The sequence below is a fragment of the Mus musculus genome, chromosome 7 (assembly GCF_000001635.26).
Source record: "Mus musculus strain C57BL/6J chromosome 7, GRCm38.p6 C57BL/6J".
Classification (NCBI taxonomy): Eukaryota; Metazoa; Chordata; class Mammalia; order Rodentia; family Muridae; genus Mus; species Mus musculus.
In genome coordinates this window covers 110,971,984-110,986,073 of record NC_000073.6, presented here as the reverse complement: position 1 = coordinate 110,986,073, position 14,090 = coordinate 110,971,984, and the positions used below count along the sequence as shown (strand labels likewise).

At 46.5% G+C, this 14,090-nt stretch overlaps 1 protein-coding gene across 4 annotated transcripts in view; it reads left to right on the top strand.

Moving 5' to 3' along the window:
• Positions 1 to 3,164: 3,164 nt before the first annotated feature.
• Positions 3,165 to 14,090, top strand: part of Mrvi1 (MRV integration site 1) — a 114,653-nt gene continuing 103,727 nt past the window's right edge. Inside the window, exon 1 of one of the 4 annotated variants that reach the window (XM_006507416.3) lies at positions 3,165 to 3,214. The gene's annotated coding sequence lies outside the window, so the exon portion shown is untranslated. Of the gene's footprint in view, positions 3,215 to 3,540; positions 4,062 to 14,090 lie in introns of those variants that run through there. The other 3 variants (XM_006507415.3, NM_194464.3, XM_006507418.4) reach the window with 3 other exon arrangements.

Below are 14,090 nucleotides of genomic sequence, written 5' to 3'. Positions count from 1 at the left end.
TCTGTCCCAGGATGAGCTTTTGTTTTCCTGGGCCTTAAAACTTCTTCAAAGGTCAAAGGTCAGATGGCCAGTGAAGAGCCTCCCTGAGCTGTGGGCCAGTCTGCCTCAATTGGCCCTTTGCTTTTGTGCCGAGGACACATGACGGTCGCTGATGGGCTGAGTGATGAGCTGAAGATTTTGGTAGAGTGAGGCCAAATCCCTGTGTGGCTCCAGGAACATGGATAAATATAGCCAGAGTAATTGCTTATGTTCTTTTAAGGATTAAAAGTCAGCTTTCAGGCAAGCTGTGAAGCTCCGTGACCAGGACAGCAAGGGACACAGTTCCTTTTTTAGAGCTGTGGTCAGCACTCCTTGTGCATTGCTGGATCCTAGGCCTCTGTGATGCTACTGTCACATGACTTTAGGGGTCACTGAGAGGTCACAGATAGACCACAGGTATCCTTATCACATTTTGTTAGCCAGTCTTGGGTCAGCGTATCAAAGGTATCCAAGCAACACTTTTTAAACTATTGTTGTTGTTGTTGTTATTGCTCTTTGAGACAGGGTTTCTCTATATAACAACCCTGGCTGTCCTGAAACTTGCACTGTAGACCAGGCTGTCCTGGAACTCACAGATGGTCAACCTGCCTCTAAATTAAATAAATAAATAAATAATAAATAAATAAATAAATAAAAACTTTTATTTCATTTTTATTTTGTGTGTGCATGTATGTGAGCATGTGCATGTGGAATTAACGATGCATTAATCGTTATTTTAGTTATGTGCATTTGCATGTGTCTGTGCATGTGAGTGCAGGGGCCCTCGGAAGTCAGAGGGGCTGTTGGATCCCCTGGAGTTACAGATCGCTGTGAGCATGTTGGGACCTAAAGTTGGAGTCCTGTGACATAGTGGCGCATGCTCTTAACCGTCTCTGCTGCCCCTTTGTATCAGTGAACATCTTGAGTGCATGAATGAAAGGATTATACTTGAGTAATAACCGTGGGCTAAGAGTGTCTAGTTAACAGTAACATCTCAATGTCATTTTCCCGTTCTGAAATACATAACTATGATCTAAGCGCCACCACTGGGAGAAGCTGATGAAGGAGGATTTGGGGCTCTCTACTGTTTGTATAACTTCCTGTGTGCCTGTAATTAGTCCAAAATAAAAGTCAAAACACACACCACCAAATAACCTTTAGCCGGGATCTTCCCAGCATCCCTGACCGTTGGAGGAGGTGTGCTGGGAGACAAGCTAATTAATTCTCTGCCCAGAGCAAGGCTTTTTGCCTTATTCTTTATTACTACTGTTATTATTGAATGTGAACGCGTGACTTATTCCTGTGGCCCAATACTTTAAATGCACAACCAAGACACAGTGGATACAGTGGTTAGTCTTTAATTTTTTTTATTTCATTTTTATTTTATGTGTGCATGTATGTGGGCATGTGCATGCCATGGTGGGTATGAAGAGGTCAGAGGTCAGAGGTCAGAGGACACCTTGTTGGAGTCAGTTCTCCCTTCCACCATATGGGTCCTGGGAATTGAATTTAGGTGGCCAGACTTGCCAGCAGGAACCTTTACCTCTTGGGCCATCTCACTAGCCCCACAACTTAGATACCTTTCCTATGGATAGTGTTTTACTATTATTGACTTTTGTGACAGCTTTTGTATTCTCTCACACACACACACACACACACACACACACACACACACACACACACACACACACACACACGTGAATGTGGGTATACATGAATGGACATAAGTGTCTTTGTATGTATGTAAATACACATCTACATACACTTTTCCCCACCCATGTGGTAGAAGGTGTTCTTTTCAGTATCTCCCCATGTACTAATATATCTCAGAGCAGTGGCTCTCAACCTACCTAATGTTTTGACCCTTTAATACAGTTCCTTATTATGTGGTAAGCCCCCAACCATAAAATTATTTCATTGGTACTTCATAACTGTAATTTTGCTATGTTATAAATCGTAATGTAAATCTATGATATACAGGATGTCTGATATGCAAACCCAGTGGGGTCGTGACCCACAGATTGAGAACCACTGTCTGAACGGCTTTTCCCATCACTACAGCAAGAACTCCCGTCTCCTTTGTTATGGCTGCACCCATCTTCTTTTATGGCCCCCAAGTAGCGGACATTTATACCATTCCTAATCCCTTGCTTTTATAAACAATGCTGCAGCGGGTAATCATGCTCATCTGTCATTTCCCTAGTGTGGGAGTTGTTTATAAAATAAATTCCTAGAAGTAGAACTGGGTCAAAGGGCACAAGCCTTATAACCTTGTCAGCCCTGATGTGTCCTCTTATAGAGTCTGCTCCACTTTGCACAGTCACCAAGTGATGTTTTATAAAATGCTTGTAATTGAAGTGAATTTTAAAAAGTCACTTGGTGACTGCCTTGCGAGTCTGGTGAAAGCTTCAGGCCACCACCAGGAGAAACACAGCCAAGTGCTGGCTCAGAGACTCACCGAGGCCGTACAGGACCCCTTCGGTTAGAGCCATGGTGGAGAGGGTGGTAGGTGGTAAAGAGGAAGGAGTTGTAGATGGAACCACCTCAGCTCATGTCTAGGCCCTGGCACTCAGGCTGCAGAGCATCTGAAGAGCAGATCTATTTCTTTGAGCCTCGATTTCCTTTTCAAAAGAAAGATGTAATGATTCTGTTTGAGAAGACACTTGTGAGATAGACACTTGCTTCCAGGCAAAGTATCAAGTGCACTGTTAGGAATAGAGTGGGTGTTTACTAAGAGGCTTACACACATACAAAAGTGTGCATACACTCACAAGCACGCAAAGCCTTAGGTTCAGTTTTAGCCTCTGGCTCCCAGGAGTTCTTGTAATACCCTTTAGAGCTCTCACACAGGACCAACAAGTGAATCTGCTGTGGAGTTCTCAGGTTTAGCCAGTAAAAATGCCCAGTTTCATTTAACTTCAAATGAGCAACATACAATCTTGTGGTACAATTATGTATTTGGGGGCATCCTTATATGGAAATAATAGCATTTCGTTTGAGATTTAAATTTGAGTATCTGGTTATCTGGCCACCCCTCCCAAGGGCTTCTCTGTTGCTGTCTCTAACTGCAGAAGGGGCTGTGGGGCCCCCATGTGGCTGTGTTAGGGTTGACAGTCTGTGATCCCAGGCTTGGACTATATTGAGGATGAAGACCAAGCGTGGCAGAAGAAAGGCAGCTTTCCCCACCGGAGTTGAGGTAACTCAGGGTTGGAAACTCTTCCGTGCCTTTCTAGTACCTATGAGACCCTAACCCACAGTGTCCTGATTTTTCATTGTTGTCCCACTTCAGAGATGAATAGACTGAGATTTGCTATGTTAAGGCTACAGGATGGTTAAGTGGAGGAGCTGGGGCTGACCCCTGGGGCTGCTGCCAGGCCTGGACTTAGTTAATCCCCCTCACCATGCCCCTGTTCTCTCTAGCAATCCCGAGGGTTTAAGATGGGAGCAGCCTCCGCCTCCAAATCCCTGGGACAGGAAACATTCCCAGCTTCTGCTGGCGGTGAGCCAGGATCTTATCTAGGCTCACATGCTTGCTGGACACTCAGGGGTGGGAGGCTGGTCTGCAGATGTCCCCTTCATACCCCTCTGGCACAGACAGAGTCCAGCATCTTCAACTGCTCCCCGCCCCAAGGCACTGCCATCGGCTATGGGGGTGCCCCTTGCAAAAGCCTGGGGATAGGGGCTACTATTCAGGCCCAACCTTCCTTGAACCCTAGGCTGGCTGGAAGGCTTCTCCTGCTTTCAACCCAGAGCCAGGCTGCAGGGGGCCCTGGTGGAACACTGGTTCCCAGTCCCAGCCCCTCATCCAGCCCCTCTCTGAGGAGGAGGCAGGCAGCTGGGGCTCTGCAGCCAGAGCTTTTCAGCTTGGAGCTCTGGAGCCAGATGTAACATTGACCTTAAATGGTAAAAGCTCCCCAGAGTGAAGAGAGGCTGGCCGGGAGGAAAGGGGAATAACTCAGTTTTAGGTAAGTCATCGCTATTGCCTAGAATAACCTGCCTCTTCAGCCCAAGGGAAGCAGAGAGGCGTCTTCTCCTCCTTAAAGGTACAGGGCGCTGGGATGGGGGCACTTAACTTTAAGTTGCATGGGAGGTGGCCTGGTTGGGTGATATTTTAGCCGAGTCTTTTTATTGTTGCTGTCTTAAGTTTTAAATAAGAAGTGAAACTCACGATCCTCACTAAATCCTGCCCCTTCTACTTGCTGTTGGAAAGCACGCACAGTTTGGGGTAAAGATGTGACTGCTCACTAAGCCCCTTACTCCTGGCTCTCCTGCAGGATCCTTTGTGACAGTAGAGAAATGCCCGGTGCTGTGCAAAGCAGACAGGCTGGCCTTTCTTCCCTGGGGCTTCCCGTGTCTCTCCTTTGTTCCCTCTCAAGTCTTGCGTGTGAACCCGTTTGTCCAGCCATCTTCACCATTGACTCTGTCCATTTCTATGCTTTATCTTCCTGACCTGTGCTCTGGTCACATCTCTCTTTTTGTATCTGTCCCCTGTCCCACCACATCATGTCCCCTTTCACAGATCTCTCTCTCTCTCTGTATATATATGTGTGTGTGTGTGTGTGTGTGTGTGTGTGTGTGTGTGTGTGTGTGAGTGTGTGTGTGTGTGCCTACATCCTAGCTTGCACCTCTCCAGAGGTCCTAGAGTGAGTGGCACTCGGGCCGACTTTCTCAAAGAGAGGGTAGCAGAGCGAGGCTCAGGAAAAGCCCAGCTGCTGGGCTGCTTCCTGCACAGTAAACAGTTGTAAAAGCTGGAGAGGCCTCATAGTCTGCATAAACAGCAGCATGGCCCCAGGACCCCTGGCTGGCGCTCCTGCCTCCACAAGTGACAGCTGCTGCTCTTTAACACTCTTCAGACAGCTCTCGGGTGGCATAGAAAGCAAGGCAGCCCTGAACTTGGCTGAGCTGTATTTTGCCCGGAGAGGGAGAAAGCTGCTAGCGCTGCCAGGCTAGAGCAGGAGTGAGGCAGGCCTTGGGAGGAAGAGTCTCTCTCACAACAAGAGGTGATACACACTAGCGGGGCATGTGCAGTTCCTCATCATCTCAGCACCTTGCCTACGTCACACAAGAAGGGTCAGAGCTAGGATTTGAAAGCATGCCTACACCAGTCCCCACCTGACAACTGTGAGCACCTCCAATAGTGGCCTCTGATTTTCAGCTAAGTGATAATGCAGTTGTCTCTGTTATATTTGGTTCATAATTCAGCGGCATGTATGTGCATGTGTTGGAGATGACTGTCTGTGTTCAAGACCATGTCTTCTTCCATATGTGTGGTGGCATGTCATTTCCATGAACCCTATATGTCCCTCTCAGAAGGAAAACTGTGCCAATTGCCACAACGTGAACAAGACATTGTCCATAAATGTATTTGCTGAGCCACAGAGAAGTCCCACAACTGATGTGACCTCAGTTGGCCATCTCTAGAGGTTCCGCTCTTGACACCTCCCATCCCACACACACCCCTGCTCCATTCACCTCTGTTGGGTCCTGTTTCTGAGAGGATGGTGGTAGAAGCATAGACCCTCATGCTACATCCAGGGCATCATGAAGTGTCACATGACCCCACAGCATTGCTAGGACAGCTTTAGCTGTCCCTTTAGGTGGGACACTTGAAGGTGTTTAGTGCCACAGAGTGACCCAGTATCTTAGGTAGATTAAGAACCAATGATTCCCAGTTCCCAGTAGGTCCCAGGGCTCTTAGTTTGGGGATAAAGCATTCTGGGAGTCTGTGGAGGAAACTGTATTGTTTACATGATGAATGGGTTCTAGCCAGAAGATTGAAGTCTGTAAAAACAGAGTCCACACTGTGTGTCCCAGGCCCCAAATGATGCTGGGAACCTCCTGAGTGTTCAGACTCGATCATTTCTGGATGAATGAACAGATACAACACGTCTAAGATTTGTCTTGGTTAAAAGGACTCGGGTTTACTGAGCGCTTGCTTCTGCTGGCCAGAATCTTGCTGTCTGGCTTAAAAGATGCTGCATGTAGAGGTCCTGTCTATATATCTCTCCCTGCGTTTTCAACCAAGTAGCCCCCCACAGGGCCACTGGGCTAGACAGCCGTCTTCAGTGTGGTTTGACAGTCTGTTTAAGGGTCCAGGTAGAGAGATAATAACTGCCCTTGCACCTTGGGGAGCTGAGCCAGAGCAGGGAGGGAGATGGAGAATTGAGTATAGTAAATGCAAAGGAAAGGAGGAGAAAAGGATGGTAACTGAGTTGCTACTGTGTGCTCAGACCTCGTCCCCATGTGTTCTTCAAGTCAGTGGTTATGTTACAACTCAGACTCAGGATGCTCTATTAGAAGCACACAGATGCTGCTGGTAGTGGTGGGTTCCAGTTCAGGCTGCTTCTCTCTAGGACCAGGCAACTTCTGCAGTCGATGTCACCCTGCCTGTAGCTAGTAACTCAAGTCCCAGGAGTTACCAAGTGCTGCTATCCAAATGGGAAATCAAGGAGAGAGGAAAAGTAGCCATCACACCAGCACTGTGGATTTGGGGCTTCAGGTCTGTCTCACATGATAGACCTTTGAACCTGGCACCTGAGCAGAGGTAACTCCAGCTTGTGACCTTGGACTGTGACCTGGAGCAAACCTTGCCTTCCCTGCCTGGGGTTTCTCTAGGGGAAATAAAAAGCAAGTGGCAGAAAAGCTCCCCCTGCCAGTAACAAATGCAAAGAGGTGGCTAAGACTGGGCTTGGGCATAGGATTGGACCCTTCTACATTCCATCATGGACGGGGGCGGGGGGCTCATGAAGCTCCGCCCCTCCCTGAGACTGTTGGCAGTTAATGGTAATCTGGTGTCATTTTCTTCCTTGGTGTAGACATTAAGTTGCCTATACTCTAGGAAGTAACCCCCTTACCCATGCTTACAGAGGCGACCTTAGTTAACTCAGTGAGTCAAAAAATAAATAAAAATTTAAAACGGCACAGAAGATGAAGACTAATGGAGAAGAGGGGAGCAGGAATTGGGGGTGGGAATAAGGGAGAGTGTTGAAGGTGAACTTGATCATGATGTATTGTGTATGAAATTGTCAAAACAATGTTAAACTCAGCCAAATATCTTTTCAATAACAATTATACTTAATAATATAATTAAAGCTGTTACTGCAAAAGGAACTGGTCTTAATCAGCACTGATTACTTCTTATTTTCCTTTATTTATAATTTTTATTCAGTTATTCACCAGTAGTAAAAGTAGTCTTTGCTCCTACTAAACTTTCTTGGGGGAAATATAGAAATGGGAATAAAAATAAATTCAGAAATAGTTATAAAGAGAAGAAGCACTTCAGAATCTCATCATTCGGAGATAAGTATTGCCACCATTACAGTAGATATCCTATTCATACTTTTATCATGTAAATAGTGACCAGGGCAGACTCTGCTTAGCTCCTGAGATGGTGTCATTGGGCATGTTTTGAGAGCTACATCTACACGCTTCTCTCTGCCCTTCTCCTCTCTGCCCTTTTCTATCTTTTGAGACCAGGTCTTAGGTAGCTCAGACTGGCCTCAAACTCAACAGGTAGCTGAAGATGACTGTGGATTTCTGATCTTATGCCTCTGTACCCACCATTAACTCTCAGTACATGTGTTACAGCTTATCAAACTTAGGGCTTAGTGTGGTCAGGGAGTCATAGTTATTTTTGTCAACTTGACACAAACCTAAGTCTACCTGGGAAGAAGGAATCTCAACTGAGAAATTGCCTCTATTAGATTGGCCCATGGCCATGTCTGTGGGAGCATTTTCTTAATTGATGATTGATGTGGAAGGGCCCAAGTAAGTGAGCCTGGGCTCTATAAGAAAGGCAGCTGAGCAAGCCACAGGAAGCAAGCCAGTAAGCAACATTACTCTGTGGTTTCTACATGGAGGTCTTGCCTTGAGTTCCTGCTTTGGCTATGCTCTCCCCATGTTGCTTTTGTTTGTGGTTTTATCTCAGCAACAGAAGACAAACATGAACACTAAGCAAGCAGCCTACCACCTGAGCTATATATAACCCAGCCCTGTAGAGTCTTTATATTGTTCTATAGTTTTATAAAGCTAAGACCTGAGTTTTTCTTAGTTGCACATCCCACGGTGATCTCCTGTCTGTAGTGTTAATTATTCTTCAAGCACAATGGTTTCGAAATGGATTCACCGTGCAGAGTCATGTTAGTTGTGGACGTTTAATCAGCCTTCCTGTTGGTGGTGTTTGCAATGTGGGCTTCCCGAGAGGACTATCTGAGCAATACACACAACATGGTCGCTGCTCCGAGTTTGCAGTTCTCAGAGGTGGATATGTGCTGTGTGGCCTGATGTCTGCTAGTGGGCCACTGGCTAGCTTCACCTAACAGGAATCACACAGACCTATTTCTAGGTCCTCTTGGTCTTTTGTACCCAAGGAGGGATTCTATATTTGAAGACCAGTTTTTGGGAATGAGAATTGCTAAAACCGGGACAGGCCTGTGCAGATCGGGAAGTGCTCACCCTCATTTGAGCCCGGTGTGATGTCAACAGCTTTCTGACACTTCCTCGTCTCTCTTCTTGGTAAAACGAGGGTAGGTCTTGGTGCAGCATCTTTGGTGGGCAGTAGCTGGAGTGTAGTAACTTGTTTTGATGGTGTTTCTAGCTCTCTGTTTGTGTTAACTGCTGCTGACTCTTATCACTTTAGATAGAACGTAGTTTCCCTTTTAAGTAAATGCAACAGTGGTTGCTGGCACACACTGAATGCCTGCTGTGTGCTGAATGATGGCCAGTGCTTCACAGAGGTGGCTCATGAAGCTATCATGGCAACCCTTCCAGGCAGCTGCCATTGTGGTCTTCAGCATACAGATCAGGCACAGGGAGGGAAGGACAAGGAACTTACCCAACAACATGAATTTAGTAAGTGGTAGAGCCCAGATTTTGACCTTGGTTCATTTCTCATTGAAAGAATATTAAGTAAATAGACGAATAGGCGGGGCAAAACTGATCAGGGTCATGTGCAAAGACCCAGTTAGCCAACAGCTGGTGGAACAACGGGTAACAGAGCTGGTAGTGTTTGGGTAACTCAACCCCGTGAGGGATGAGCATGCACACTGCTTACAGACTGCAGTATGTGCTGGGGCGATGCAGTTCCCAGAGTGGCCTCCCTTTTGGAGGGACACACAGGCCTTAGCCACATCTCTTGCTGACAAAGTAAACAGAAGTTGCCAGAGGCTTAACAGAGGCAGAGACGTTGCCTTGTGCCTTTAGGCAAAAGGCCTGACCTCTCTCTTTTCCCTCCTCATCCTATAATTTTATCAGTAGGACTTCTCAAAAGGTCACTATGAAGAGGAAATGGGGTATTTATCTAAACCGTTGCACATGTAAAACCCTCTTTTAAATCATCATGATTAGGCCCGAAGAAAGGGCTCAGGTAAAAGTGTGAGGATTTGAGTTCAGCTCCTCAGTTTGAGGATAGAGTCCATCATGTTGGAAAACATGGCCACGGCAGCAGTTTGAGACTGGCAGGGTGAGCTGCTTGCTCACTGGGCAGATCAGGAAGTACACACAGGAAGGGGGAGTCTGGTGTTCGGTTGGCTTTCTCCTTTCTCCCTTGTATTCAGTCCAGGACCCAGTTCATAGGTGCTGCCTATATTTGGAGTGGATCATTTCTCTGGAAATGTCCTCACAACATACCCATGGGTGTGCCTCACCAATGGCCTAGGTGTTTCTGAACCCAATCAAGTTGACAGTGAAGAACAATTGTCACCAAGATAGACATTGTGCCAGTCATGACAGTGACCTTTCAACATATGGACACATGATGCCATCACTGGGAAATAGTTATGAAATATTAAGAAAGTTCATTTGTTTCTATTTTAAAAATAAAAATAGAAAACAGTTTCCAAGTTTTTTTCCCTATGTTCTGTTGGGCTATCTTGTATGTTTGTTTGTTTGTTTGTTTTGCTTATTTTGGAGACAAGATCTTGTTATGTTGCCTAGACTGGACTTGAATTCATGACCCTCCTGCCTAATCACCCAAATGGTAGGATTGTCTGCATGCACCTGACCTGTAGGCCTGCATGTCTCATATTTCATGGGTGGGCCAACTGTACAATGAGAGCCATTGCTCTAGGACACAGACCCAGCCCGCCCAGGTTCCAGTGATTCCTGGTCTCTAAGTTTTCAGAAGGAAGATCTTGAATGGCTCAGTGTGAGATCAGCAGTGAGAGTCAGTGGTCAAGGAACACAATGTTCCTTTATCAATGGTTCTCAACCTGTGAGTCCTGACCCCTTTGTGTATGTGGGGGGTTGAACACCCCTTTTATAGGGTTTACATATCAGATATCTTGCATATCAGATATTTACATTGTGATTTATAACAGTAGCAAAATTACAGTTATGAAGGCAATGAAAATAATTTTATGGTTGGGGTCACCATAACATGAGGAGTATTAAAGGGTCGCAGCATTAGGAAGGCGGAGAAACATGGCCTTATATGGAAGGTTTCCTCAAGAAGGGGAACTGTTCCTCAACAGTGTCTTCAAATGAAGCTTTGACTTGTTAACTTGGGGTGGCCTTTCTAATGTGGGGTGGCCTTTCTGGCCCATTGCAGGCACAGAGAATGGTATTCATCATGTATGGGAGTTTTACCCTTACCCACTGGACAGCAGCCTTTCCTCCTCGCTCTTGGCCCTGTATGGCCAACATATACAACACAGGTTTGGCTGTCTAGGACTTTCCTTGACTCAGGAGCAGATTATTTCCTAGTTCTGCTGGTCCCAGCAGAGGAAAACAGGTATGGGAGTTGTTGGGTTTCAAGGATTTCATGTCTTAGACCCAGAGATGCTTGGCACATTGTCCCTAGATCAGCATTTCTACAGTTTGGAAGGCACCAAAGTCATTTATGCACACAAAGCACCTTTTCAGAGTTCAGAGAGGAAGAATCCATTTGCTGAAGTCTATAGTGATGCGGTGTGTGTGTGTGATGATTACAACAACAACAATAACAACAGCAACATTCTTGTTATTATCATTACTATAAAACCAGCATTTATTGAGTGTCAGCTAAATACTGTGTCTGGTGCATTATCTATATATTTTCATATTTTTGCTCTCTGTGAGGTAGTTGATTGTGCTATCGCCCTCCTTTTAAAGAAAATTGAGCCAGGATCACACAGCTGGGAAGTATCAGTGCCAACGCTGCGTTGCCTTGGTTACCAAGTGCACCCAGCACATTGAGGGATAGAAAAAGAAATTTTTTTTTCAAGACAGGGTTTCTCTGTATAGCCTTGGCTGTCCTGGAACTCACTTTGTGACCAGGCTGGCCTCAAACTCAGAAATCTGCCTGACTCTGCCTCCCTTGTGCTGGAATTAAAGACGTGCGTCATCACGCCGGCTGAGGGATAAAAATTCTAATCCCAGCAGTTGGGAGGCAGAGGCAGGCAGATCTCTATGAGTTTGAGGCCAGTCTGGGCTACATAGTGATTTCCAAACCAACTCCAAAGAAAGACCCTGTCAGAGAGGGAGAGAGAAAGCAAGAGCAATACAATAAATATCAAGAGCAGGGGGAGGTGGAATTCACATTTGGGTGTTGACCAGCCCAGGAGGGAAGTATAGGTTGAGTTAGTAAGATGTTGAAGGTTAGCCCAGGGGGCTGGAGAGAAGGCTCAGGGGTTAAGAGCATTTGTTGCTCTTGGAAAAAGCATGAGTGTCCCCCTCACCCCCACCCCAGGACTCTAATGGCAACTCACAACCATTTGTAACTCCAGTTCCAGGGAATCAAACACTCTTCTGGTCTCCATGGGCACTGTATACATATGGTGGTACCTGCATACATGCTGACAAAACACTCAGCCCCATGGTGGTGTTTGCCTTTAATCCCAGCACTTGAGAGGCAGAGGCAGGCGGATTTCTGAGTTCAAGGCCAACCTGGTCTACAAAGTGAGTTCCAGGACAGCCAGGGCTACACAGAGAAACCCTGTCTCGAAAAACAAAAACAAAACAACACCACCACCACCAACAACAACAACAAAAAACAACAACAAAAAGCCTGCTCATTTGCTCATTGTGGGTTTCCAGAAATGATAAGGAAAGGTAGTAATGTGGCAGGGTTTTCATGGGTCCATGGCAGGCAGAGCATGAGTAGACCCAGCCTCCCAGGTTTGAAGACAGAGAAGGTTGTGGTTGTTCAATACCCACTCCTGGTGTGCCATATCCTGAGAAGAAAGGGAGCTAACATACAAGGGTGACCCCTGCTTTTGAGCCTGGCTCATGCTGTGCCCGTGGACAAACTCTTGTTTTTTCCAGGGGCTCGATTCCTCACCATAAACTGTTTATTCTGCAAGGATCTACCTGACAGTTGTATGATTCAGGCCATCCCAGGGCAATAATTGTGACAGATACTGTGCAGGTGACAAGGAGGGGCCTTGCAGGTGTGTTTAAGAGCCAGCTGTTATGGCTCACTCTCTGAAAGGCTCTGCAGTGCCCCTGGGGACAGCTGGGCTGGCATCAGTCTGTGCTTAAGGAAACATTTACTGTTGGAGGAATGCCTGTTTCCCATCATTTGGTTAACAAGGCACTTGATTCATGCTTCGGTTTAGACATTCACCTCTCAGATCAGAGCCGATGGTCTTGTTTTCATCCTTAGCAGAGCTGTGATAGCCTGGTTCCTTTCCTCATGCTATGGGTTCAGTTGTTCCAGGTTCTCTGGCTTTGGGAGCAGGAGACTCATAGGCCCTGGAGTTCAGTTCCTGGGAAGGGATGGACCTTGTAGACATCAGAATTGGGAGGAGTCCATCAGACCTTGGGCACACCTTCAAAGTTCCCAAAGGGGAGGAGAACTGTTGAACTCAGGAAGGCCCAGGAGACTTGCAGCCAACACTCACCCACCCAGCACCGGCTTTGATGCTTTCCTATATCCTCTCGATGACTATAGACCCTGGACCTGTGTGGCTTTTCAGGTATTCTCTAGAGTTCAGTTCTAGCCATGATTAGGTGGCATTACCAAGTTCACTGCCACCTGCTCTGTCCCCAGGTCCTCATTAGCATCTTGTGGACCTCAGGAACTTTGTCTTCATGGATCTCTTCCTCCTTCAGGAAAATATTTACAGGCTAGGAATGCGGCTCAGTTGGTTGAATATTTGCTTAGTATGCACAGAGCCCTGTGTTCCATCCCATAAAACAGGGAGTGATGGCCCACATCTGCCCAGCTCTCAAGAGGAAAAGGTTCAGGAGGCTAAGGTCATCCTCGGCTAAAGAGACTAAATAATAAACCCAAACTTAAAGTGTTATTTTCTAGGCTGGTGGGAAGATAAACTTATCTACTGAAACATTCTTTCACCTAAAAGTCTATTTTTTTCCTTATGATGTTGGAATCCAAGCACTTTTGTGGGTTCTTGGCCCTGGTCCCTCTGTATCTGATAGAGAAGTTAGTGCTGTCCATGTTACCTGGTTACCTTGAATACATCTGGAGACTGTAGTGCCAGCATCACCTGGAATTGAGGGACAGCTGCAGAATTCTGAGGGCTGACACACATGCACAACTTCACACTCTGAACCTTCACCAGGCCCTGGCCACAGTCTATAAATCTGTCCTCTGACACACTGAGAGTGGCTGGATCCCAGGAAACACACAGTTTCTCTTAAACCTTAGCAAGTCCAGTATAGATTCTCAGGAGATGGCTCAGTCAGTAAAGTGCTTGCTTTGTGAACATGAGGATCTAAGTTGGATTTCCAGAACCTACACAAAGCTACATGTGGTGGTATATGCCTGTAACACCAGCACCAGGAGGGGAGACAGGGGGAGACAGGTCAATCCTTTGGTCTCATTGGATAGCCAACCTAGGCCTACTTGGTTAGTCCCACCAAGGGACCATGTCTCAAACAAAGAAAAAAGCAAGGTGAATTCCTCCTGACCTCTGGACTTCACATACACGTGCACACATGTGCATACACACAGCCACACACAGTCCATACACGTGCACACATGTGCACACACACAGCCACACACAGTCCATACACGTGCACACATGTGCACACACACAGCCACACACAGTCCATACACGTGCACACATGTGCACACACACAGCCACACACAGTCCATACACGTGCACACATGTGCACACACACAGCCACACACA